The 26,778-nt window shown below is 41.2% G+C and overlaps 1 pseudogene; it reads right to left on the reverse strand.

The window, feature by feature from the left end:
- Positions 1–11,006: 11,006 nt before the first annotated feature.
- Positions 11,007–17,009, reverse strand: LOC115834059 (annotated as a pseudogene).
- Positions 17,010–26,778: the final 9,769 nt, after the last annotated feature.

The following is a 26,778-nucleotide window of genomic DNA, read 5'->3' on the forward strand; positions in this document are numbered from 1 at the left end:
CAGTGAATACTATGGCAGTTCCAGACTACCTGGTTAACTAGCGCTTCTTGTTCCAGCGCTGTTTCAGTAAAGTTCTGGGGGAAACGTTTTTAAGTCACCTGTATTCTGTAGAGGGAGAATATATGTCCGCTCTCCTTTTGGCTGCTACTTCTGTGGTATTGATAAATACACTAACCACATGGGTTGCCCTCAACATTTCATATTTGGGCTACTTTGCCGCTTAGTTTCACATCTTTCTGGCCACAGTTCAGACTCAGCTTATCGTTTGCTGTCCCTTCAGCAATACTCGATCGCCACCTAGTGGCTATTGTAATGAATTTTCTGGTCAGGTTTTCTGTTTACAAAATTTTTGTTTTGTTTTGAGCGGCACATTAAGAGAACCCTGTCCCTTCAGGCTTTATGCATTTCCCAGCTCCTTGAATTGTTCTTCAACAGGCTTCTTTGCTGAAAAAAGATGCACAGTCATGTAGATGACCGGTCGTAGGATTGCATCTGAGCATTCCAGGCGTTGTAATTGGACATCACAAATGGCAAACCAGTGAATTAGGGCAAGGCTTGTCAGCCGGACATCTGCTCCCCATCCAGCAGTGGGGGTCATCTCGGTATGGCTGGAGATGTCCACCGCTGGGGAGAGCTAGGATGGTGTATGGCAAATGTCTATGACTCCTAGAGCTCAGTTAATGGGGTTTTGAGGGGATGCGCTGGACACTTGGTGGTTCCACTTGGCCCGTGGGGATGCCCACAGCCTCCTGGACTTCAGTAAATGTTCTGACATTTCAGGATTCTGGCACCGTGGGAGCTGCATCCTCTACTGTCACTGAAACACCCCTGGGATGTTTATCTAAAAATTAGAGCAGCTTTTGGCTAAATGAACTTAGAAAAAAGAAAACCTTATCTTCTTTTTGACACTATTTAGCCTCCCTACAGATTAGCTGAGAAAACATGGCTGGAGAATGAGACTGTGAACTTTAACTCCACCCTACAGCTAGATCTTTTCTGGGAAATCAGGGAAAATGGTCTGAAGTATCCTATGTGCAAGTCTTTCTGGCCTGACAACAAAACCCAGCTCTATGCAGCACCTGTGGGCTACAGCCTGGTAAGCCAGAAAGCCCCTCAGAACCATTAGATGATCATCTCTTATTAAGGGAAGGGACCCCAGACCCCACAACCCAACATCAGCTCCAGACAGGGCCCCTCAGGGCCCCACAATTCTTTTAGAATCCCCACACTATCAGAGTCCTCTGTAGAATCTAAGTTTGTTTCACCTCCTCCTTATGCTCCTTTCTATCGGCCTTTGCCAGGTACAATAGAGACCAGCCCAGCTGCAGTTACTCACAGTGGGACTTCACACCATCCAGGGCCAGGGACATTGCTCCAATTCAGAAAGTCCCAAATGGAGAGAGGACCATCAGAGTGCTTTTTCTACTCTCAACAAATGACCTAATCCAATATAAACAACAACTCTGATGGCCCTCAGGCAACTTCAGTGCATTTACTGAAGGATTCCAGGCTCTAACTTTGACCACCATTCAACTGTACCATCCATAAATGGACTGAATGACTGCTGCCAACTTAGCTGCATAAAATTTTGCTTATTGGCAAAAAATAGAAAATACAACATTTGTTGCTTTCACTATGTTAATGCAAAATACTTTTGCAGCACAAATGTCACCATAAGGTGGAGCCTTGGGAATCCAGTAGAAACTATCTCAGAAAACCTCAATGGGTCTGCGACAAGCAGCAGAGGCCTCAACAGACTTCAACAACGTCGGGACTCCATGGCCACTGCAGTCCGACAAAACCAAAGAGCCTGGGATCTTCTCCCAGCCAGGCAAAGAGGAGCATGTTTATATCTAAAAGAAGAATGATGTTTTTAATCCAAGAAAATATTAATAATATCATCACCCAGGCAGACAAAATTGAATCTCTAGGAAATTCCATGGGAACATGAAAGCAATGTCTATTACCTGTCTTACTCTCTTTAATAGTAACAGTCATTACTATACTCTCAGATTTTACTTTTGCTCCAATTTTGTTTAAAATGTTAACTGATTTCTTGCTGTCTTGCTTACAGCAACTCCATGTTTGCATGATGGCTTTGCAAGGCTTTCAAACTTTGGCTGCCAATATCTTGCCCACTGGTTCCATGAATGACATGGTTTATACCCGGTTAGATCACACAAGCAGAAACTTTAGGGCCCAGGCTAGGCAGAATAACGCCCACTCAGCAGGAAACAGCTGCAGAAAAAATGACCTAGCCCCTCAAACTCCAATATGATTATGACCCTAACATCTCTTAGGGGGAAATTAAGGCAGAATAGATAGTCAAGAAAATGACCATGATCTCGGGATATAGAAACGTGGGGAAAAGAAAGAGAGATCAGGCTGTTACTGTGTCTATGTAGAAAGAGGTAGACATAAGAGACTCCATTTTGCTCTGTATTAAGAAAAATTCTTCTGCTTTGAGATGCTGTTAATCTGTAACCCTAGCCCCAACCCTGCGCTCACAGAGACTTGTGCTGTGTTGACTCAGGGTTTAATGGATTTAGGGCTATGCAGAATTTGCTTTGTTACAAAAGTGCTTGAAGGCAGTATGCTTGTTAAAATTCATCACCACTCTCTAATCTCAAGTACCCAGGGACACAATACACTGTGGAAGACCACAGGGACTTCTGCCGAGGAAAACCAGGTATTGTCCAAGGTTTCTCCCCATGTGATAGTCTGAGATATGGCCTCCTGGGAACGGAAAGACCTGACCGTCCCCCAGCCCGACACCCGTAAAGGGTCTGTGCTGAGGAGGATGAGTAAAAGAGGAAGACCTCTTTGCAGTTGAGATAAGAGGAAGGCATCTGTCTCCTGCTCATCCCTGAGCAATGGAATGTCTCGGTGTAAAACCCAATTGTATGTTCTATATACTGAGATAGGAGAAAACCGCCTTAGGGCTGGAGTTGAGACATGCTGCTGGCAATACTGTTTTTTAGTGCACCGAGATGTTTGTATATGTGCACATCAAGGCACAGCACCTTTTCTAACTTTGTTTATGACACAGAGACATTTGTTCACGTGTTTTCCTGCTGATCCTCTCCCCACTATTACCCTATTGTCCTGCCACATCCCCCTCTCCAAGATGGTAGAGATAATGATCAATAAATACTGAGGGAACTCAGAGACCAGTGCCGGCGTGGTCCTCCGTATGTTGAGCTCCGGTCCCCTGGGCCCACTTTTCTTTCTCTATACTTTGTCTCTGTGTCTCTTTCTTTTCTCAGTCTCTCATTCCACCTGACGAGAAACACCCACAGGTGTGGAGGGCCAGGCCACCCCCCCTTCATTGAAACTGTGGTGACTGTACAGCCAACACAATAAGCCTTAGCATTCGCATTGTAATTAGGCTCATTCAAGCAAAGCTATCTTCATTAAGGACTTTCTGTTCTAGAGAGCATGTGCGTTTTGATTTTACCTGTCCTCAAACTTAACTTTTGCTTATTTTAGTAGCAAAATATACACCCCCCAGCTGGGCACGGTGGCTCACACCTGTACTCCCAGCACTTTGGGGACTGAGAAGAATGGATCACTTGAAACCAGAAGCTCAAGACTAGACTGGCCAAGATAGTGAAACCCCGTCTTGACTAAAAATACAAAAATTAGCCAGGTGTGGTGGTGCATGCCTGTATTCCCAGCTACTCAGGAGGCCGAAGCACGAGAATGAATTGAACTCGGGAGGCAGAGGTTGCAGTGAGCAGAGATTGCACTGCTGCACTCCAGCCTGGGCAACAGAGCGAAACTCTGCCTCAAGCAAACATACAAAAATACACTCCTGGCTAGAGATCTAAGATGCTAATGAGACATGCAAAATATGAATAAGCATGTGCAGCTACTGCACATGTGCACCCAGAAGACCATTCAGAACAGTCTTACTAGCAGCTCCTCTTGCCCCCTCCTTATTAATAATAATGTAAAACTCCCATAAGGGGGTTTCTCCAGCGACAATCCACGCTGTCTCACTCTTATGAGCAGCCCGCCCTGGAATATCTCTCTCACCGTGTACTGTATCCTGCACTTAACTTTCAATTTTTTTTTTCTTTTCCAATAAATTATGCTGTACTTCTTTTCTGTGTGTCTCTTGTGTAAATTATTATAAACTAAGAAGACAAGGATGGAGGTATCACATCAGCTCTCAACACAGCAATAAATCAGCCTCCCTCCTGTGGGCGTAGTCAATGCACAAAAGGAGTCACATCACCTAAGTGCCGGACCCAGAGATATGTCACAATTTATCCTATGCACAAAGTTAAAGTAATAGAGGAGAGTCATATTAAATAGTTTCTGGGCCCAGGGATACGTCACAATGGCTCCCGTGAGCAGAGATCAGGCAGAATAATCACATAACTGGTGTGCTGGACACAGCGATAAGCCACGCTTTCATCTGCGGGCATGACCCAGGCAAGAAAGAAGAGTCACTGCATTTAGGTGCTTGCTGCAGAGGTACGTAACAATCTCTCTTATGGGCAAAGCCCAGGTAAGAGAGGAGAGTCACATTTCCAAGGTATTAACATAGAAATACGTCACAAAAACTTTTTAGGCGGGGCCCATGCTGGATCTTCTTATCTTCCAGATGTTAGTCCAGGGATATGTCAGAATACCCAAAATACACAGGGCTTAATCAAAAAAGGACAGCCACATCACCTAGATGCTGGGTCTAGACATATGTCACATCTCTTTTATGGGGAAATCTCAGGTAAAAAAGCAGGTCACATCAAATAGTTGTTAGGCCCAGAAATATGCCACATTGCCTCCTGCTTGAAGTGTCTAGGCCAAAGACTCACATCACCTTGGTGCTAGGCCCGTGTTCATATATAAACATTCAACCAGAGTTGAAATGGTGGCTCATTTCTAAACCCAGCTTATAGGCAAGGGAAGACTCTCCTGTCCTGACCTAGTTAATTGTAATGATGTTGACTCTCATACCCGGGCTTAAGGCCACAGGCATGATCATGGGTCCCTACCAGCAGGAAGGTCTCAAAGTTGATTGCAACTCTCATTCATACTGTATAGCGCCATTGGGTAGTACACAGAGAGTGCTAACTGGGCCGAGCACACAGGTGAGGTTGTGGCACTCATGCACACCCAGCCAGCAGTAAATATTGTCATCCTCTCACATGAACACAGGTCACTGTTGAGGTTCTGAATCTCATACCTGTAGTCAGTCAAAGGTGGGAAAAACTGACTTATATATAGATACTCATGGGTTGGTGACTCTCAGACCAAGATGCAGCACAACTGTGAAGCTGTGACTTCACTAAAGTGACACAGCCTGCAGAGGAATTGAGGATCTCACGCACAAATCCAGTCTGGTGTTGAGATGGTTACTCGTGGGCTTAGACCTAACATACAAGGGGTGTTGAATGTCACGCCTACAACTGAGACAGTTGTGGGATTGTTGATCTCATTCCCGGACCATCCTGCAGGTTTCATGGTGAAATTTCCCAGTGCCTAGAACCTGAGTGACTTGACGCTGTTGCATGGACCCAGCCCATAGATGGGATATTAACATATTGCTGGATCCAGCACCTTGAGAGTGTAACTATATTCTCCTTCCTTGGCACTGCCCAGGTGAGCATTTTGACATATCGCTAGACCTTGCACCCAGGTGATGTGAGTCTCCTCTTCTGCCTTGGCGCTGCCCACAGGAAACATTTTTCTACATAGCTTGGCCTGGCACCCAGGTTATGTGACTTTCTGGCTTGTGCCCATATGGGACACTGTGGTACATTGCTGGGTCCACTACCCAGGCGATGTAACTCGTCTGCCTGGGCCCTGCCTACAAGCGGCATTGTGACAGATCTCTGTGCTCATTGGCCAGGTAATGTGATTCTCTTTTCCTGTCTGGTCCCTTTACACAGAAGGGATTGTGACATGTTGCTGGGCTTAGCACAAAGTTGATGTGAATCTTCTGCCTGGATCAAGTTCACAGAAGGCGTTGTGACATACCTCTGGGTCCATTATCTATTTGATGTGACTCTCCTCTCTTACCTGAGCATTGCCCATAAGAGAGATTGTGACATACCTTTGGGCCAAGCACCGGGATGATGTGACTCTTCTCCCTGCCTCGGTCGTGCCCACAGAGGGAAGTGTGACTTATAACTGGGCACAGCACACGGGTGAAATGATTATTCTGCCTGGTCCCGACCTACAGGAGTCATTGTCAAATACCTCTGGGCCCATCATCTAGACTATGTGACTCTCTACTTCTTCCTAGGGCCTGCTCACAGTAAGGATTGTGACATATTACTTTGCCCAGTACCTACATGATGTGACTTTTCTCTCATGTCTGCTAGGCCTGGCCCCTAGGTTCTGTAACTTCTCCTTTTTCAAAATCCTACTCACCAAGGGCATTGAAACATCCCTCTGGGCACTTCATTTAGGTAATATTACCCTGTTGCCTGGAGCCTCCCCTCAGGGGGTATTGTGACACATTGCTGGACCCAGTACCTGTGTGATATACTTTCCTTTCTTGCCTGGGCCCTGTATACATTGTGTATTGTAATACATGGCTGGGTTCAATGACTAGGTGATGCAATTCTTATGCATAGGCCCTACCCACAGGGACACTGTGACATTTCTTTAGCTCTGACTCTCCCCTTCAGCCTTAGCCCTGCCAAAAACGGAGGTAGTGACATATAACTGGACCTAGCAACCAGCTAATATGACTCTTCTTTTGCCTGCACCCAGCATATTTTGGGTATTGTGACATATAATTTGTCTGAACACCCGCAGGATGAAAGTCTCCTGCTTGAGTCCAGCCATCAGTCAAAATTGTCATTCTCCCACACGAACACAGCCCATAATTGAGGTTCTGAATCTCACACCCAGAGGCAGTCAAAAGTTGGAAAGTTGGCTCTCATAAGTGAATGTTGTCCACAAGTGGGTTTGTGACTCCCTGATCAAGATCCAAAACACTTGTGAGGCTGTGACTCCATTAAGATAACTCAGTTTTCAAAAGGCATTAAGGATCTCATGGAAAAATCCATTCCACCATTGAGATTGTGACTTATATACATAGACGCAACATACAGGAGGCGTTGACTCTCATACCCAGAACCGGCACTTATGTGGGATTGCTAATCTCACCCAGGGATCTTCCTGAAGGTGTGATTCTGACGTACACCTCTATGTGGGATTGTTAATCTCACCCAGGGACCTTCCTGAAGGTGTGATTCTGACGTACACCTGTATGTGGATTGTTAATCTCACCCAGGGACCTTCCTGCAGGTGTGATTCTGACGTACACCTCTATGTGGGATTGTTAATCTCACCCAGGGACCTTCCTGCAGGTGTGATTCTGACGTACATCTCTATGTACGTTGCAGTGAGCTGAGATAGCACCACTGCACTCCAGCCTGGGTGATAGAGTGAGACCCTCTCTCTCAAAAAAAAGAGGCAATGACCTTGCTTCCTGCCTCTGCCTGAAGTTATGGATCCCTGACCTCTGCTGGCACCTAGCAGTCAAAGTGGATGGGGTCAGGGATCAACTCTCAGCCGAGCACAGGGCCCTTCCCCTCTCCCTACCCCACACAGGTGAAGCTGCTGGTCATGGCTAACCCAGAGCTGCTCTGTGTCCCACAGTTCCCTGATGAACCAGTAATATTTATGGGGTGCAGTGTGATGTTTCACTGCATCATACTACATGGTACAGTGTCATGCAGTGAAACATAACATTGTACTCTGTAAACATATATAACTATCATGTGTTAATTACATGATGTTTCACGGCATCATACTACACGGTACAGTGACATGCAGTGAAACATCACAATGTACTCCACAAACAGGTATAATTATGTTAATTATATGATGTTTCACTGCATCACGTTGTACCATATACACTGTACAGTGATCGAACCAGAGTAATTAGCATATTTAACACTTTAAACATTTATTTCCTTGTGCTAATAAAGTTCAAAATCCTCGCTTCAAGCTATTATGGAATAAACTGTACATTATTATTAGCTATAGTCATCGTGCTGCGTAATAGAACGCCAGGATGTATTCTTCCTAACTGTAACTTTGTACCCAGTGACAAAGCTCTCCCCACTGCCTCATCCTTCTGCCATCACTAACCTCTGGTAACCACCATCCTACCAACTACTTCTATGAGATGGACTTCTTCCGATTTCACATGAGTGAGAGCACGTGGTCTTTTTCTTTCTGTGCCTGGCTTATTCCACTTAACATAATGTCCTCTAGCTCATCCACGTTGACACAAATGACGGAACTTCATTCTGTTTTATGAGTGAACATTATTCCTGTGTGTGTGTGCATGTGTGTGTGTGTGTGTGTGTGTGTATGACATTTTCTTTATTCATTCTGTAGATGGGCACTTATACACTGTTGGTAGGAACGTAAATTAGTGCAATCATTTCCCATTTCTATAGGGAGAACAGTATGGAGGTTTTTCAATAAATTATAAATAGAACTACCACATGATCCAGCAATCTCATTGCTGGGTTTATATCAAGAGGAAACAAAATAAGCATGTCAAAAAAGGTAACTGCACTCTCGTGTTTATTAAGCAGTATTCACAATAACCCAAACCACTATTTCTTCTAAGTATTTCTTAATTTACCATTTTTTCATATATTACACCCTAAACTTTTAAAGGATTCATGTCTGGTTTCCAATTTCTGAAACTTAGGAGTCACTGATTCTTTGACTGTTGCCTTCCTATTTAGAGAGTCCGGTAAAACAATTAAATGCTTTTCATTTCTTCTCAATCTAATCTTCATATATAAATATATTTATATTTTCTATTAATTTGCCTTCCATAATATATATGACTACATTAATTGTGATCAGCATTTCACTTTACTAATCCTCTGTTTTGCTCAGCCTATTTTAATATGTAATTTGTATGTTGTACATTAAATTGTTTTACAACACTTTCAATACTTTTCATTTGCCTCTTTTCCAAAGATAGCTTGACAAGCTCGTAGTTTCTTTCCACATTATTTTGCTTTCTTGTTTTTCCATTATATTGAGTTAAACATTTAAATATAAATTCAATATCTGAGATTTATGTGCCATATAATTTATTCTGATGCTTCACCCCAGTAGCTCATCTCCTTGTGTATAACAGAATTTACAATTTAATCCTCACTTATGGGAGACACCACATTCCAATGCCTGCAGGCAGTTTCTCCTTGTTTATTCCATTTGCCTTGTCAGAAGGGAACAACCCACATGGACCTGACATTCTTGTGATCAGACGCATCTGACTGGAGCCCTGGCCTCTTAGGTTGATTACTTCTCTGGATCATTACCTTTATTTACTTCCAGTCCTGGGAAGTTTTCTTAATTTCCTTTCAATTATATTAGGCATTATGTGAATTCTTGTAACTTCTTGGTGATTTTAATGGTCTGCATTAAGTGTTTAAAGTATATTATTTTTCTGAAAAGGAGAAATATCAATAATTACATATATGAATGAAATATTTTACATAGATTTTTTTTTTTTTTGAGACGGAGTCTCGCTCTCTCACCCAGGCTGGAGTGCAGTGGCGCGATCTCGGCTCACTGCAAGCTCCGCCTCCCGGGTTCACGCCATTCTCCTGCCTCAGCCTCTCCGAGTAGCTGGGACTACAGGCGCCCACCACCACGCCCGGCTAATTTTTTGTATTTTTTTTAGTAGAGATGGGGTTTCACCGTGGTCTCGATCTCCTGACCTCGTGATCCACCCGCCTCAGCCTCCCAAAGTGCTGGGATTACAAGCGTGAGCCACCGCGCACGGCCTACATAGATTTTCTATGGCATCTATCACCATGAGAAATTCCAAGTTTTTTCCTTTGAAACACCCCTCTCATCAATAGATCATATTGTAATAATTTGTAGAATGTGATTACTTTTATGCCATTAGAAAATTAATTATACATTATGTACATATTTTTGAAATACTCCTTTGCAATAAATAGTATACGGCCAGAAGTATTGTTTCCTCTAACATAAAACTAATATGAGTAAAATTATTTACCTGAATTCAGATCTTTTGGCTTCAATGGCCATTCTGTCTCATTAGCACTTCCCTGATCCATAGAAGACATCATTTGTATTTTTTGTTTAATTCATAATTTATTGAAATGAGTAATTTAACGTTATAATGTTTTATGGAAATTTAGGACATTTTCAATAAATATTTTGAGCTTGAGGCCCTGGCTACATATTCCTTTTGTACTCGAAATCAGATTTTTCTGGCACAACTTCATTGCCTGCAATGGTATTTATAAAAAGTATGAATGCCAGCACATGGACTCTTTCAATACTGTACTCATTTGTTGATGTATAAACATTTCATTAGCTATGAAACAAACCAAATACAAATGCTGAATGTATAGTATATATCAACAAATTCAGATTCTTCGCTGAAGAAAACAATAAAAGTTGAATTTTCTGTGACATGTCACCTGTTCATTAGTTCTTTAATATGATTTAGGCTATTCCAAATATAAGAAAATGTATGCATTACTATTCATGTTGTCTCAACATTTTTTATCTAGGTCCTGGAGGGCATAAACAAGAATGTATATTGTCAGATTTATTTTTATAGACTTTAGATGTTTCTTTTGCTGTATTTTCTGTGCATACTAGTATGAATATATGGAGACAAGGACAAATGTACGTTTAAGTGGTTATATGAATTTTGCTCATATGGTTAATTATTTATACGGATGTTGTCAATGACAAGATAAAATAGTAAAGTTTGATAAACGTATCTGTGCCCTGTGAACTTTAGTTCACTTACTGCATAACTTAATTCAGTCACTAATAATTAGTTTAAAAATGTGTTTAAAAGCTGCAAACCACATTTTATTACACATTTCTGAATCAGGAAGGGGTAAATTGTGACACAGCTTTCTTGTGCCACTGACTTTTTTGGGGAGAAACGTTCTGCAATAAAATAAGAGTTTGCAAACTCTATTTATAAAAAAGCTTGAGTTTTCTTCTGTGATTAACCTTCACTCCTCAGTCCCTTTTACCCAAGGAATGGTTCCTAGGTCATCTTTTTGAAGTTTAGTTTCTGAAAAGTTTCCAGCAAACCTCTCCTGTGCTTTGTCCCAGTTGTTGTTGTTGTTGAAAGTTTTCAGGAAACCTCTCCTGTGCTGTGTCCCAGTTGTTGTTGTTGTTGTTGTTCTTGTTTTGGAGAAGGTGAGTCTCTTTAATCGAGGATGGTTTGTCTGTCTCCAATCCTGCATGTGTTTGCCAAAACTGAAGCTGTATTGGAGTTTTTATTCTCCCACCATCCTTCCCCAGGCTTTCTCCTGTTTTCAACACATCTTTTTCTACATCTTCTGACCTTTGTCGCTCTCAGTAATTTCAGAATGAACAGATGCAGAAGCATCATCTCTTTGGAAATTTCCTTCACTTCCAATCTGCTCCCTATGTTTTCCAGCTCTATCTTTATATTTTTGATTCTCCAGTATCTTATCATCTTTGTAGTCTGTATTCTGTAAACCGTATTTTACTCATATATTTTTAAAATCCTTTTCTTCTTTCCAACTCGTTTCCTTCTTAGTTAATGATGGACCAACAAATGATTCATCTTTCTTATCAAGGAAAAGGTGAGCTCTAACCTGCCCTGGTTGACATCCAACACAGCTATTACTACCAGGGTGAATGTAATAAGATAACACAGTGTCTCCAACTTTCACTTTATCTCCATGCTCAGGTTCATAAGAGTCACATTTAGTTTTCAGCTGAACAATCCATTTTCCATTAACAATTGTTCCATTTTGACGGCCTGATCCAAAAGGACATAACTTTGTAAGTCATGGTCAAAATAAATCTCTGCATGAAACTTACACCAACTTCAGGGATTCTAAGAGTATGCTCCCTATCATTTTCCCTTCCATTTGTAGCAGGTTTTACAGCAGTAATGATGACGAGTGATCCTGTCTGTAACACGGGTGATCTAATGACAGTTACTCTCACATATGAGGGCCACACTTTTTCCTCATCTTCCTCCTCAGTATCTTTTGCAGTTGCATTGCCTTTACTGGTAACGCCTTCATCATAACTAGCCTCGGTCTGAGAGTCTGTAATTTCACCTTCTTCTGGTTCACTATGAGTCTCTGTGATTTTCTCATCCTTAAAGTTGAATTGAGACGTTTTCATTTAGAGGAGATTCCATTGTATTTCCACTAACTGGAACAGTGAATTTTGGGGGATTATTTTTGTGATGAATGCCTATTTTGGCTTTTTTTTCACATTTGTGAAATTTTCTTTCCCATTGCAGCTTGTATGTTCAACACTGAAGGCTTTTTGATCCTCTGAATTCAAATCCTTTTCCTCAGTTTTTTTTTTTTTGTAGAAGAATCTGGATCCTTTCTTTTCTCAATTTTTTATTTTTGTCTTGTGCTTTAAGTCTGATAAGGTTGCGAATCTACTCGAGAATGAAACCGATAGCGACCACTTTCCACATCACAGTAGTAATAAATTAAATCATAATATATTTGATTCTCAGAATCTTAATAGAAACCAGTGCTGTGGTTAAAATACCGTCCAGCAGTTTCATCATGACTAAATCCAGTCTGTGATAAAGCCGCTTCTGCTGCAGCTCTCAAACTTCCAGCTAATGACGAACCTTCTAAGGACGTATCTTGTGCTGCTAATGCAGATGCTGGCTCCTGTGAATTTGAGGCAAATGACCCTCTTGTCTACATTCAACATTTGCTGTTTTATCAGTACCAGGGTGAGCATTATTTTCTATTTATAACTGGTCGTTAGAATTCAAAGCAGGAGTTTCAATATCCTGATCTTGCTGATTTGACAGTTCAGTCACTCACTTTATTTGGAATACTAACATCATTAGAGTAGGTCTGATAATAATAATCTGAGATTGACCAAGGAGCATGGTTCTCTGTGAGTATTTCTACATCAGACTTTTATTATCTCCATTTCTCTCACAGCGGAGTACGTTACTGAGATCTTCCAGCTGCGTGCGGAGCTCCTGGGGGTTGCTCATATCGCTCTGAGCAGCCGTCCTATGCGAGGCCATAGCTTCTCCCGTTCCCGCACCTGCCGCCTGCAGCTCGGCGTTCCGGTTCTAGCTTCTCCGCCCTCCTTCTCCGCTGGACCAACTCGGGCTCGGGGAGGGGAGGAGCGGCCACAGCGAAGGCGCTGGCGGCGGGTACGGGCCCGAGGCCATGAGTTCGGGCGCCAGAAGGCTGCGGCCTCGGAGGGGCTGCGCGGGGCCGAAGCGGGGCCGGCGGAGCCACAGCCACGGGGGCGCGCGGGCAGCCACAGGCAGCCTCCCCGGCCTGGACGCCCCGAAACGCGGAGCCTAACGCGGCTGCAGCAAGAGCAAGGGGACGGCGATGGCCCTGCTGGATCTGCGCGGCCTGGAATCCTGGGAACGATTGTACCTTCCCCAGTCACGGGGGCGGCGGGAGGAGCGTCGAAGTCCAGGGGCCAGAAGCGCTCTGGCCGTTCCCTGAGTTGAGCTGGAAACAGTGGCCAAGCGTGTTTTAAATCGAGTTTCCGTGTGGCTTGATATGACCTGCTGGTCACTCTTATTTTTTTTCTGCATTCGTTGAGCTATGATTGACAAATTGGAAAGTGTATATTTTTAGGGTGTACAATAGTGTTTTGAGATGTCAGTAGTCTTTAAATTATCTCAGTTAAGCTAGTTAGCATATCTATCCCCTCACATAGTTAATGCGTTTCTGTGTGTGTGTTGAGAGCACCTGAGATCTACTCTCGCAGCAAATGTCAAGTACACAGTATTGTGAACTATAGTCACTATTCTGTACATTAGGTCCCCAGCAGTTACTCACCTTATAACTGAAGGTGCGCCCCTTCCATGGCTATCTCCCCACTTTCCCCTCTTCCCAGCCCATGGGAACCACGGTTCTACTGTTTCCATGGCTTTTTATTTTTTATTTTAATTTACTTTTTTAGATTTTACATACAAACGAGATCATGCAGTAGTTGCCCTTCTGTATTCGGTTTATTTCACTTAGCATAATGTCTGCAAGATTTATCAATATTGTTGTAGATGAAAGAGTTTCATTTGTATCAAAGCTGAAACTATGTATCTCTCAGTTTATTTATCTGTATCAGAGAAGTGCAGATGCCCTTGATGATCCTGATTTTATGTCCTTTGTCTATATACTCCCAATTGGGATTAGTGGTAGTTCTAGTTTAAAAATTTTAAGGAACCTCCATATTGTTTTTCATAATAGCTGCACCAATTGACATCCTCAGCAACAGTGTACAAGTGTTCTCTTTTTCTACACCCTAGCACTTTTTATCTTTTGACTTTTTGATAACAGGCATCCAAACACCATGGATAAGGTGATATCTCATCGTGATTTTGATTTTAATTACTCTGATAATTAGTGACGTTGAGCATTTTTTTATTTTATTTATTTATTTATTTATTTATTTTTTTAACAGTTTTCTCAAAAATCATTTTATTCATTGTGCAATATTACATCCTAGGATATTCTATAATTTAAGAAAGTAAGTGCAAATTGTAGAATATTTAAACTGCTTCATTTTTTTAAATTTGTGTAGCTTTTATGTTTATTTCTATACACCTGCTGGCCATTTGTATATCTTTGGAAAATTTGCTATTTATATATTTTGCCCAATTATTAATCAAGAAATTGCTTTTAATTCTGCTGTGGGTTCTTTTTTGTATTGATTAGTATGACATGTATTTTGGATGGTAACATATTATCCTACATATGGTTTACAAATATTTTCTCTCATTTCCTATAATGCCTTTATATTTTGTTGTTTCCTTTATTGGGCAGAAAATTTTTACTTTGACATAGTTCCACCTGTTCATTTTTGCTTTTTTTGACGTGTTCTTGGTGTCATATCCAAAACATCATTGCCATGACCAGTGTCAAGGAGGTTTTTCCCCATTTTTTTTTTAGAGGATTCATGATTTCAGTTCTTATGTTTACGTCTTTATTTCATTTCAAATTCATTTTGTGATGATATGAGAGAAAGGTTCACTTTTTTCTGTGCATAGCTAGTTTTTCCTACACCACTCCTTGATGTGTTTATCCTTTCTCCTTTCTGCGGGATCGGTTGACTCTACTTTTGTGAGTTTATTTCTGGGTCCTCTTCTGTTCTATTGGTTTTTATGTAGGTACAATACTATACTATATTGATGACTACAGCTTTGTAATATAGTTTGAAATCAGGAAGTGTGAGGCTTTCAGCTTTTTTGTTCTTCTCAGTATTTGGCTATTTGAGGTCTTTTGTTGTTCCATACTAATTTTAAAATTGTTGTTCTACATTTTTAATAAAATGGCATTAAAATTTTGATAGAAATTTAACTCTATAGATCACTTTGCATAGTATGGATATTTTAACAATATTAATTCTTAGACTCCATGAACACATAATATATTTCCCATTTTGTATTCTTCATTTTTGTTCCTCAACATTTTATAGTTTTCAGTATGCAGATCTTTCATATTCTTTGTTAACTCATTCCTAAGTATTTCATTCTATTTGATAATATTGTAAATGGAACTATCTTTATTCCTGTTTCAGATATTTTGTTACTGTAAAAAAATGCAACTGATGTTCATAGGTTAATATTGTATCCTGAAAACTTACTGACTTGGTTAGTTATAACAGGTTTTTTTTTTTTCTGGTAAAATGGTGGGTATTCTGAATTCTGGTTAAACTTTAAATTGATAGTTACTATTATCATTTCAAAATTATTTAAAATATGACCAGATGGATTCCTGCTTTCATGAATTCAATGGAATTCAAATCTTCCCATTTAAAATAATTTTGTCTGGTTGACCTAGGCCCCGGGGATTGGGGGCACCCCGTGGGAGCCAGGAAATTCTCTTGGGGTGGGAGGGAGAAGGCGTCAGAGAGGGGGCTGAGCTGGGGAAGCAGAGAGGGGCTCCGGGGACAGCCGGGAGGAGAGAGGGTCATGTCGGAGACCCAGTGGGGAGAGAGAATGGGACAGAAAAGGAGGAAGGGTGAGAGTGGACAACAGGACGGCTTTCCGGCGCGGCAGGGAAATTTGCTGAAACTGCGGCCCCCAGGGAACAGCGCGGGCAGGGGGAGAGGGAGTGGAGAGGACCCAGCAGAACCCAAGGTCAGTGTGGAGAAAGGGACATTTCCCGGTTCCTTTGCCTCTGCCCAGGATTCTGCACGCAGGCCCCCCCAGGGGCAGGGCAGGGGAGGAGGTGGCTCCCGGTGGGCTCGGAGAACTAAGGGGCGCACACCCGCTTCGCAGGGCCGGGGTGACAAGGGAAGCCTGAGAGGGCTGCGGATCTCGCTGGCCCCGTGGGTGGGCGCGGGGGGGCGCCGGCGGGGCCGAGCTCAGGGGGCCAGCGCCGGGGCCTGCAGGTGGCCCTGGAGGAATCTGCAAGCACCAGCCCGTGCAGCGGGCCTTCCGGGAGACCAGTGTGGACAGCGCCCTGGACACGCCCTTCTCAGCTGGAACATTTGTGCGGCTGGAATTTAAGCTCCGGCAGACAGAGAAGCGGCCGGGGAAGGACTGGAAGAAACCCAAGTGCAAAGTCCAGCCCGAGGGGAGGAAGCAGAAATGGCTGACCTGCGTCAAACTGGGCTGTGAGGATAAGGTTCTGGGCAGGATGGTTCGCTGCCTCCAGAGATGCAGACTCAGCCTGAGGAGCACCAGGAGACCCGGTGCAGCTGGGCGGAGCGGCCGGTGAGGACCCCACAGCTGCTGCTTCCCTGCACAGTTCTCCTTCTCCAAGGCCCGGCCCCCAGCGGAGCCCAGCACTGAATCTCAGGGCTCCCCCTGGAGCCCTGGCGGGGTAACCAGTGGAAGACCCACCTCCCAGGGAGAGGACCCCACTGTATCCCCAGATAATAAAACTATTCTCTCGTCCCCCCAAAAAATAAATAATTTTGTCTGGTCTTTGAAAATGTGTATCCTCTGTCTGCTGGTCAAAATGCCGCCCATTTATCCATATGCCTAATAAGTCAAACTTTTTAAGGAAGTTATTTAACATTCTTTTTTATTATGAAACAAAACAGTAAATTTGTTAATGGTTTTAATATCATCTAATATGATTGAAAATATGTCAATTTGTCATTGCCAATGAATCTTTGTGTTATTTATTTTACTCTATTACATATTCTGTCCATAAAGGTCTAAGTGGCTTAGAATCTTGCCTAACATATTGTATATGCTAAGTACTAACTACTCTAATTCATCAAATTATCTTTCTATACCATTCTTAAAATACAATATTATTTTTTATTTATTTTTATTAAAATTTTTTTGCCCAATCTAATTATTTATGAAAATTATGGGGTCTATTCAGTTTGTCCTCTTGATAGAAGCCAAAGTTTTTTTTCTCTTTCTTTTTTTTTTTTTTTGAGACCGAGTCTCCCTCTGTTCCCCAGGCTGGAGTGCAGTGACACAATCTCGGCTCACCACAACCTCCGCTTCCCTGGTTCAAGTGATTCTCTTGCCTCAGCCTCCCGGGAGGCTGGGACTACAGGTGTGCTCCACCATGCCCGGCTAATTTTTGTATTTTTAGTAGATACAGGGTTTCACTATATTGGCCAGGCTGGTCTTGAACTCCTGACCACGTGATCTGCCCGCCTCAGCCTCCCAAAATGCTGGGATTATAGGCTTGAGCCACTGCACCAGGCCTTTTTTTTTTAAATCTCTTTATTAATACGTTAGAGAGTACAAATGCAGCTCCCTTTCAGAAGCATGTTGCATAGTGAAGAATTATGGGCTTTTGGTGTGACAATCATCTGAATGTTCTTTATTCTCCCATTAGCTATTTTCTCATTCCTAAATGCTCTCCAACCTCCCATCTTTCTGAGTCTCCAGTGTCTATTTTTCTAGTCTCTATATCCAAGTGTGTGCATAATTGGGTTCCCACTTACGAGTGACAAAATACAGAATTTGATTTTCTGTTTCAGAGTTTTTTCACTTACAATAAAGGCCTCTGGTTTTATTCATGTTGTTGCAAAAGACGTGATTTTATTCTTCTTCATGGCTGAGTAGCATTCCATGGTATATTTGTATAGCACATTTTCTTTATTCAATTATTGATTGATAAATTTAAATTGATTTCATATATTGGCTATTGTGAATAGTGCTGTGATAAAAGTGAGAATGGGTATTTTCTTTATGTAACAAATTATTTTCCTCTGGGTAGATACCAAGTAGTGGGAGTGCTGAATCAAATGGAAGTTCTACTTTTAGTCTATTTTGAAATCTACATACTGTTTTCCATAGAGGTTGTTGAAAGTTACTTTCCCACAAACAATGTATAAGTGTTCTCTTTTCTCTGTATCCTTGCCGATAGCTCATTTTCTGCTTTTTAGTAATAGCCATTCTGCATGGTGTAAGTTGGTATCTCATTGTGGTTTTTAATTGGCATTTCTCTGATCATTGACAACGTTAAGCATCTTTTACATGCTTGTTGACCATTGACCATCATTGACTTTTTTTTTTAATGTTCATGTTCTTTGCTTGCTTTTTAATGAGGTTACTTGTTTTATTTTTGTTGAGCTGTTTGAGTTTCTTGTATATTCTGGACATTAGATCTTTGTCACATGCAAAACTTGTAAACATTTATCTCGTTCCATAGGTTTTCTGTTCACTGTGTTAATTAAAAAGCTCATTTTCAGGAGCTTTTTAGTTTGAGTTCCTTTTGTCTATTTTTGTTATCGTTACATCTGCTTTTGAGATCTTTGTCCAAATCAATCTCCAGAAGAGTTTATCCTAGAGTTTCTTCTAGCATTTTTATAGTTTCAGGTCTTACATTTTAGTCATTTAATCCATATTGAGTTGATTTTTGTATATGGTGGGACATAGGGGTCCCATTCCATACCTCTGCATATGGCAATATAATTTTTCCAGCACAATTTGTTGAATAGGATGTCATTTCTCCAGTGTATGTTTTTGTTGACTTTGTAAAAGATCAGTTGTTTGTAGGTATGTGGCTTTATTTCTAGGTTCTCTATTCTGTATCATTGATTGATGTGTCAATTTATATCAGTACCATGCTGTTTTGGTTACTACAGGCTTCTAGCATAATTTCAAGTCAGATAATGTAATATCTCCAGCTTTACTCTGTTGACTTAGATTTGCTTTGGCTATTCAAGCTCTTTTTGTGGTTCCATGTGAATCTTAGTGTTTTCTTTTTCTAATTTTAAAAAAAATAACATTGGCATTTTGGTAAGAATTGCATTTAATATGTAGATTGCTTTGGGCAGTAGAGCCGTTTTAATGATCGTAGTTCTTCCAATCCATGAGCATGGGATGTTTTTCTCATTTGTGTCATGTACAATTTCTTTCATCAGTGTTTTGTAGTTTTCCTTGTAGGGATCGTTCATCTCTTTGGCTAATTGTATTTCTAAGCATTTTACCTTTTTTGTAGCTATTGCAAAAGGAAGTGACTTTTTAATTCAGTTGTCAGCTTGATCATCATTAATGTATAAAAATGCTACAAATTTTTGTACATTGATTTTTGCATCCTGAAACATTATTAAATTTATTTATCAAATCTAAGAGTTTTTTTGGTGGTCTTTAGAATTTTTGTATATATGATATTATATAATCATCAAAGAGGGACAATTTGACTTTCTAATTATAACCACATAGATGCTCCCACCAAGACCAATAGACAGAGTCTCTGGGGAGGGCACAGGTGATGGTTTTTCTTAAGCTGGCCATGTGATTATGGCTGGAAGTATGGGCTGACAGCCACTTATCTAAGCATTGCCTCTCATGTTTTTCTTTCTTTCTTTCTTTCTTCTTTCTTTCTTTCTTTTCTTTCTTTCTTTCTTTCTTTCTTCTTTCTTTTATCTTTCTTTCTTTCTTTCTTTCTTTCTTTCTTTCTTTCTTTCTTTCTTTCTTTCCTCTTCCTTTTCTTTCGACAGAGTTTTCACTCATTGTCCAGGCAGGAGTGCAGTGGTGCCATCTTGGCCCACTGCAACCTCCACCTTCCAGGTTTGAGTGATTCTGCAGTCTCAGCCACCCGAGTAGCTAGGATTATAGGCACCAGCCACCACACCTGGCTAATTTTTGTATGTTTTAGTAGAGACATGGTTTGGCCATGTTGCCCAGGCTGGTCTTGAACTGCTGACCTCAGGTGATCTGCTGACTTTGGCCTCCCAAAGTGTTAGAATTACAGGCGTGAGTCACCGCGCCCAGCTGCCTCTCAAGTTTCAATGTGCATATGAATTATTTCCAATTCCAGGCTCTCTCTTAGTAATGTGATTCTGCAGGTTTGGAAGGGGTCCATGATTTGGCTTCTTTAAAAAGTCTCCTCTTAATACTGATATTTCTTCTACTACATCCAATATAGTAGTACTCAGCTAGAAAAAGTAGGCACAGCACAGAGCTCCTGACACCCAACACTCTTACCACAACACAAATACTTTTGGCCCAAAGTGTAAGCCACCAATCACCATTTTCAAACATGTCATTTTCTGCTGGCTCTTGACAGTTTAGAAAGCCTAGAGAAGGCATCAATGTTTGAGTAAGTCTGCATTTGGAAAACACGTGCACATGAGTTAATACAATCTTTATTGAGCACATACTATGTGTTCAGAAGTCTGTTATAGAGCACTGTTCAGGAAACATTACATGATGTGAGTTAATCCTCATAGCACCCTGGGAGTTGGATGCTAAGTTTTCTGTAATTTTCAGGATTTAAATGAAGGGCCTAGCATTTCTATTTTTTTCTTCCATTTTAAAAATTATTTACCTGAAAAATGAAATGTGCAGAATAAAAGCTATATAAACAGATGAGCGGGATAGAGAAAAAAGGGTAACTGCTCAGAGAGGTGTTTTATATTTATATTTACCTTCTTGTGCCTTGTGGAGCAGCTACTGAATTTTCAGGAGTGGAAAACAAGTTGCTAGGTGGAGTGTCTCTAGAAGCACTGGCTTCAATGAAAAAGAAATTATAGCCCCCAAATATAGAATTATTTTCTTCCATTTATCTGCTTTTCCATTTTAGGAAATTGTGGGCACCAACTCAGGAGAGGCGGCAGGAGCCCCCACCCGAATATATGGTCTCCTTTAATCAGTTCGGTGAGAGAAGATTCTAGGGTGAGGCCAGATCTGGATGAGGCCTTAGAAGAGGGTGGATCTGGGCAGGGCTGGAACAGAAAGTGGATCCCATGTTTCTGATATTCATGCTTGTGGAGTATCTCCAGTTCTGTCTTTCCTAAGCCTGCCTGACAGAGACTTGACTCTTAGAGCTTGTGTAATTTTAATCTGTTTTAGCCACTTCCCTGTCAATTTTTATAACACAGGATAACAAGAAACTTAAGCAAAACTCTTAGGGTTTTTTAGGACAATTATATGAGAAGCTAAAAACTTATTTTTACCAAGATAAAAGAAATAGACATAATCACAACAATAACAATAATTCTTTTGTCCATGAATAGCCCTTCAGGTGGTGACATGGGAACTCAAGGAACAGCATAAAGGAAGTGGAGCAAATGCAGCCAAGGCCCCCTGTGCAGCTCCCTTCTCCCTTCCAACCACAGGATGCTGGATTCAGCCATTAATCCGTTTCCCTTCTGACCTCAGGATGCTGAATTCAGCCATTAATCCATTTCCCTTCCGAATACAGGATGCTGAATTCAACCATTAATCCATTTCCCTTCTGACTACAGGATTTTGAACTCAGCCATTAATCCATTTCCCTTCCAACCACAGGATGCTGAATTCAGCCATTAATCCATTTCCCTTCCAACCACAGGATGCTGAATTCAGCCATTAATCCATTTCCCTTCAGACCACAGGATGCTGAATTCAGCCATTAATCCGTTTGCTCTAGATGAAAAGTTTCTGGACAGCAGAAACCATGAATTCTTCATCTGTTTTTCTGATGGTCACGTGATGTGGTTTAGATGTCCCCTCCAAATCTCATATTGAATTTTAATCCCCAATGTGGCAGGTGGGGCCTGGGGATGAGGTGGTTGAATCACCGGGTGAGTCCCTCATGGCTCTGTGCCTTCCTTGTGATAGTGAGTACTCGAGAGATCTGGTTGTTTAGAAGTGTGGTACATCCCTCCCCCATCTTTCCTGTTCTACCATGTGAGATGCCTGCTTCTCTTTCACTATGATTGTAACGTTCCCCAGGCCTTCCCAGAAGCAGACGCTGGTGCTGTGCTTCCTGTACAGCCTGCAGAACCATGAGCCAATCAAACTCTTTTCTTATAAATAACCCAGTCTCAGTTTTTTAAAATATCAATTCAAGAATAGCTTAATACATCATATGAAAAGAAAGTAATTGATATATTTACCAGTTTGAGTATTTACTAGTTTGAGTCTCCAGACCTCTGCCTTGCTTCAACTCAAAGAACACGAAGGAAGCAACCCCCATCTACTGCTCCTGATCACGGGAGAATCTTCAGTTCATCTTAAAACATTTCAGTCAAAAGCCCCATGTTGTTTTATGTAGAAGAATGAGGGTGTCTGAAAGAATGGGTCTCTTTATTTATTTTTATTTCTGAGACAGGGTCTCTTTCCCTGTCATTCTGGCTGAGGTGCAGTGGCTCACTGCAGCTTTGACATTCTGTGCTCCAGCGATTCTCCCACCTCAGCCTCCCAAGTAGCTGGGACCACATGTGCACACTACCACAACCAGATAATATTTGTATTTTTGGCAGAGATGAGGTTTTTCTATGTTGAGCACGCTGGTCTTGGACTCCTGAGCTCAAGTGATCCTCCAGCCTCTGCCTTTCAAAGTGCTGGAATTACAGGTGTGAGCCACCACACAGGGCAGATGGGTCTTAAATGATTTTAATGAGGGTACCTGAGCATAGAAGATATGACCTTAAATTTTTCCTAATACAATATTTGACAGTTATATAACTATGACTTTTTTATTCCTGTGATTCATAAGGATATGATAGTAAAAGGCCTTGAAAGCCTTTGGGAAAAAAGTGCTATATTGTGCTTGAAACCACCGTTTACTCTGAAAGCAAGTGCCATTCAGATACATCTGTTGAGAAGATATTTTCTCCTGCTGCATTTTAGCCAAAGAGCTGAGGGTGTTTTGAAGTTGTTTTTTGATTTTTAACAGAACAAGTGTATTTTCTAAGACCCCAAACTCAGGAGTGGCCATGGGGCAAATCACGGCTGTACACATGGAATGCATGGGCATCAAACGCATTTCTCACCCCGAACCAGGGGTTGTTCCCCCTGGGTGCACACGGGAATCACCAGGGAGGCTTTTAAAACTACCTAAACTCAAAAGGCAATAGGTGAATGAATTCAGAATCCTTGCAATGGGACCTGAGCCACAGTGCTGTTTAAAGCTCTCTGGGTGACTATGGGGTACAACCAAGTCCCCAAACTACTGGTTTAAATCAGCCCTTCTGGTGAACTAGTGGCAAATGGGTTCCTGAAATAAATGGAAAGATTTGCTGCTGCTGTGTTGTGGTCTTCTGATCTTACCTGCATTACCTACTTTTCTTTGCTGAACTGACCTCTGCTGCACATTTTATTCCTGAATCAATCCAGTTCTACTCATACCAAATGAATAGTATGCACTAGGCGCCCTTGCATTGCTGAAACTCACTGTGGGGAGAGGACTTTGCTGAATAATAATTGCATCCTAAAAAAACTCAAAATACTGGACTCGAATGATCCTCCTGCCTTGGCCTCCCAAAGAGCTGAGAGTGGAGGCATGATCCACCGTGCTTGACCTATACCCTAAAAAATTAAAACTGTCTTACTTACTAAATTGATGTAAACATGGGAAGACCTAGAAGGTCACCAAAGTGTTAGGACATAAGTAAATACCTTGGAATATTAATATCCATCTGATTATGCCCTGAGCAAACCTGTCCCACTTTAAAACAATACAAAACAGTGCTCTTATTCTGAGATATGAAGTGAAAATTTTGTGCAGATAGGCAATATTTAAATTTTATATATGTATAACATTCATGCAGAAAGATGTATACAAAGAAATCATGTAAAGTTCAATGAATTATTACAAAGTGAACACACATGTGTAACCTGGAAATAGAACCAGCTTCACTGATGCCCTGGCAGCCACTTTCTCTCTCTTTTTTCTCCCCCAAAGTCACTAAGATCTTAAGAGCTAACATTGTAGATCAACTTTGTATTATCACACATGTTTTATTACAGAAAATTTAAAACACACAAAATAAAAGAAACACTACAATAGGCCTGTTACCCAGGCTCAAGAACAACTAATGACATGTCAATTTTGTATTATCTATACTTCAACTCATTTCTTACACAGACTTTATTATTTATTATTATTTTTTCTGATATAAAATATGTGCTCATTGAAGGTAAACTCTTGGCTGAGCACAATGGCTTAAGCCTGTTTAATCCCATCACTTTGGAATGACAAGGCAGGAGGATCATTTGAGGTCAGGAGTTTGAGAGCAGCCTGGGCAGCATAGTGAGACCACATCTTTATTAAAATTTTTCTTAAATTAATCAGGATCAGTGGTGCATGTCTGTAGTTCCAGCTACTTGGGATGTTGACATAGCAGGATCTCTTGATTCTACGAGTTTGAGGCTACAGGGAGTTGTGATTGTGCCACTACACAGCAGCCTGGGTGACAGAGTGCGCCTCTGTCTCAAAAAAAAAAATAAAGGTTCGACCTTGTTAGCTTTTTACACATAAACACACCCATATAAACAATCCCTCTTTTAACAATAGAAGTACCAAATTAAAAATCATTAATGTGAACCCATTTTTAACTCAGACTTTATCTTTTAATAAGTTTCTTTTTTTTTTTTGAGGTAAGATATAGGCAACATAACAAGACCTCACTGGGGCAAGAGAGTGAGACCTCATCTCTACAACAATTTTTTAAAAGTTAGTTGGGCGTAGTGGTGCACACTTGTAGTCACAGCTATTTGGGAAGCTGACTTGGGAGGATCACTGGAGTCTGGGAGGTCAAGGCTGCAGTGAGCTGCGATTGCACCACTGCAGTCCATCCAGAGGGTTAGAGTCAGTATCTGTCAAAAATAGGTACAATTTTAACTGTGCGTGTTTGACACATCAACACATCCATGTAAACAATCCCTCTCTTAAAAATAAAAGTACCCAATTTAACAGTTATTCATATTCATGGGAATTACCTAGAAATTTTTTGTTTGTTTTGGTTTCGATTTTTATTGAAAGGGAACACCTAGAATTGTTATTTAAAATATAGATTTTGATAAAAATAAGCCTGAGTTTTTTTTCTTTTTTTGAGACACAGTTTTGCTCTGTTGCCCAGCTGGAGTGCAGTGGCGTGATCTTGGCTCACCAAAACCTCTGCCTCCTGGATTCAAGCAATCCTCCTGCCTCCTAAGTAGCTGGGATTACAGGCGTGAGCCACCACATTCAGTTAATTTTTTTTTTGAATTTTTAGTACAGATAGGGTTTCCTTATGTTGGCTAGGCTAGCCATGAACTCCTGACCTAAGGTGATCCACCCGCCTTGGCCTCCCAAAGTGCTGGGATTACAGGCATGAGCCACCGTGCCTGTAAGTAGCAGACCCCTCTTCATACCTTTTATAGAGTTATCCAAAAAGCAGTCATTTACACAAAAGCAGACAATTTTCCCAACTTTCTATTGAGTTTATATGTTAATGTTGTTACAAAATTTAATTCAATTTTCTTATAAAATTACCTGACCACATTTTATATGTTACATCATAAAATATCAAAATTTATTTAGATGTAAAATAAATTTTATGATATCATAATGTTATAATATATAACGATATCATATTATGATAAGTTCCATTTACATTCAGACAATTTCACTAGGCAGTGTGTGTCTACCACTATTTTTTTTTTTGGTTCCACTATTTGCACAGGCAGCACAGCTGGGAAAACACAGACTCACCCAACACAGTCTTTTCCCCGTGTCTTTCTCCTCCTCAAGGAATCAGTTCATCAGTCAATCAAGTCATGTGGGACTGGAGGCTGAGTACTCCCTAACATAGAAAGTCTCATTCCTGCATGCTTTCCTCAGCAGAGGGGGAGACAAGAAGGTCCTTTTAGGGGACACTTGCTTGGACATAGACTATGCTAGTTGGAGGGTTCTGACCAGCAGAGACAGACTTCGCCACAGTAGGAAGGGATGAGACAGCTGGTCTGAACCTGGAGCTCCACACACCTTGTCCCTTCTCACTGAGGCAATTTTGAGAGGCTGCCCTGGAATATGGTGCTGTTGAGAAACAATGTGGGCTTTGACGGGATTCAGGTGGTGTCTGCGGTGTGAAGACCGGAGCTGATGTTCAGAATCGAGGCTGTTTTTCTTGTGATCAGTTGGGTTACCTGTTTGAGACCAAGTCCATTTCTATTAGGGAGGCTGAATAAATTCCACAGAACACAATGGCGCTCCCAGGATGACTGAGGAAGGGTGAGAAAGGGGGAAACTTTTTCCACCTAGACTTTTTGCTACCTCAGGAATCAGGAGCTGATTAGGTTAGCACTGGCTCAACCTAATCAATTCAATTTTATTGCATTTGATCTAATTATCTTCCCCATTTTTAAGGTAGGAAGGGTCATTTCATTTGGTATTTATTTTTTCTCTGCATTTTTATTTCATCATGTGTGGATCTAATACAATCAACCATAATTTGACATTTGTTGTTTCCAAGCATTTAAGAAATTATAATATCTATGCATACAATGTTAACACCATGTATAATAAATTCTCTTTCTGTGCAAAATATATAACGTATGTCAATATAGGCATGTTTAATTGTGCATCTTGAAAGGTGAACAAGATCATAAATACTTCCAGGTAG

This window comes from Nomascus leucogenys, unplaced genomic scaffold, assembly GCF_006542625.1.
Source record: "Nomascus leucogenys isolate Asia unplaced genomic scaffold, Asia_NLE_v1 000948F_67060_qpd_obj, whole genome shotgun sequence".
Lineage (NCBI taxonomy): Eukaryota > Metazoa > Chordata > Mammalia > Primates > Hylobatidae > Nomascus > Nomascus leucogenys.